The sequence below is a fragment of the Arachis duranensis genome, chromosome 7 (genome assembly GCF_000817695.3).
Source record: "Arachis duranensis cultivar V14167 chromosome 7, aradu.V14167.gnm2.J7QH, whole genome shotgun sequence".
NCBI lineage: Eukaryota > Viridiplantae > Streptophyta > Magnoliopsida > Fabales > Fabaceae > Arachis > Arachis duranensis.
The window spans coordinates 47981279-47983287 of NC_029778.3; positions in this window are offsets into that span (position 1 = coordinate 47981279).

The following is a 2009-nucleotide window of genomic DNA, read 5'->3' on the forward strand; positions in this document are numbered from 1 at the left end:
CGGGGATTGTTCGAGTTTGGACAACTGACGGTTCATCTTGTTGCTCAGATTAGGTAATTTTCTTTTCAAAAATCTTTTTCAAAATTTTCTTTTCTTTTTCGTTTTCTTTCAAACTTTATTTTCGAAAAAATTTTTATAAAAATAAAAAAATCATAAAATCATAAAAATAAAAAATATTTGGTGTTTCTTGTTTGAGTCTTGAGTCAATTTTTAAGTTTGGTGTCAATTGCATGCTTTTTAAAAAAATTTTCTTGCATTTTTCGAAAATTCATGCATTCATGGTGTTCTTCATGATCTTCAAGTTGTTCTTGGTAAGTCTTCTTGTTTGATCTTGATGATTTCTTGTTTTGTGTCTTTTGTTGTTTTTCATGTGCATTTTTGCATTCATATTTTCCAAGCATTAAAAATTTCTAAGTTTGGTGTCTTGCATGTTTTCCTTGCATCAAAAATTTTTCAAAATCATGTTCTTGATGTTCATCAAGATCTTCAAAGTGTTCTTGGTGTTCATCTTGACATTCATAGTGTTCTTGCATGCATCTTGTGTTTTGATCCAAAATTTTCATGTTTTGGGTCATTTTTGTGTTTTTCTCTCTCATCATAAAAAAATTCAAAAATCAAAAAAATATCTTTTCCTTATTTCTCTCCAAATTTTCGAAAATTTGAGTTGACTTAGTCAAAAATTTTCAAAATTAGTTGTTTCTTACAAGTCAAGTCAAATTTTCAATTTTAAAAATCTTATCTTTTCAAAATCTTTTTTAAAAATTATATCTTTTTCATTTTTTTTCCATTTTTCGAAAATTTCAAAAATCTTTTTCAAAATATTTTTCAAAATATTTTTCTTATCTTTCTATCATATTTTCGAAAATTAGCTAACAATTAATGTGATTGATTCAAAAATTTGAAGTTTGTTACTTTCTTGTTAAGAAAGGTTCAATCTTTAAGTTCTAGAATCTTATCTTGTAGTTTCTTGTTAGTGAAGTAAGGAATTTCAAATTTTTTTGAATTAAATCTTTTTATCTTTTATCTTATCTTTTTCAAAAATTTTATCTTTATCAAAATTTGATTCCAAAATATCTTATCTAACTTATCTTCTTATCTTTTTCAAATTTGACTTTAATATCTTTTTCAACTAACTAACTTTTTGTTTGTTTCTTATCTTTGTCAAAACCAACTAACTACCTATCCCTCTCTAATTTTCGAAAATATCTCATCTCTTTTTCAAAAATTCTTTTTATTTTAAATTTTAATTTTAATCTTATCTTATTTCTAATTTTCGAAAATTACTAACCCCTTTTTCAAAATTATTTTTGAAATTTGCCCTCTCTTTTCTTACTCTATTTAATTATTTAATTACTAACACTTCTCTTCACCTCTCTCCATCTAAATATCTGAACCCACTCTTCTTCATTCTTCTCCCCTTTCTTTTTCTACTAACATACAGGAATCTCTATACTGTGACATAGAGGATTCCTCTTTCTTTTCTTGTTTTCTTCTCTTTCATATGAGCAGGAACAAGGATAAAGGCACTCTTGTTGAAATTGATCCTGAACCTGAAAGGACTCTGAAGAGAAAATTAAGAGAAGCTAAGTTACAACAATCTAAAGGTAACCTTTCAGAAATATTAGAACAAGAGAAAGAGATGGCAGCCAAAAATAATAATAATGCAAGGAGAATGCTTGGTGACTTCACAAAGCCAACGTCCAAGTTTGATGGAAGAAGCATCTCCATTCCTGCCATTAGAGCCAATAACTTTGAGCTGAAACCTCAGGGTGAATCCCTCTATGAAGCTTGGGAAAGATACAAGCAGATGACCAAAAAGTGTCCTTCTGACATATTTTCAGAATGGACCATATTAGATATATTCTATTATGGTCTATCTGAGTTTTCCAAAATGTCATTGGACCATTCTGTAGGTGGATCAATTCACGTAAAGAAAACACCTGCAGAAGCTCAAGAACTAATTGACATGGTTGCAAATAACCAATTCATGTACACTTCTGAGAGGAATT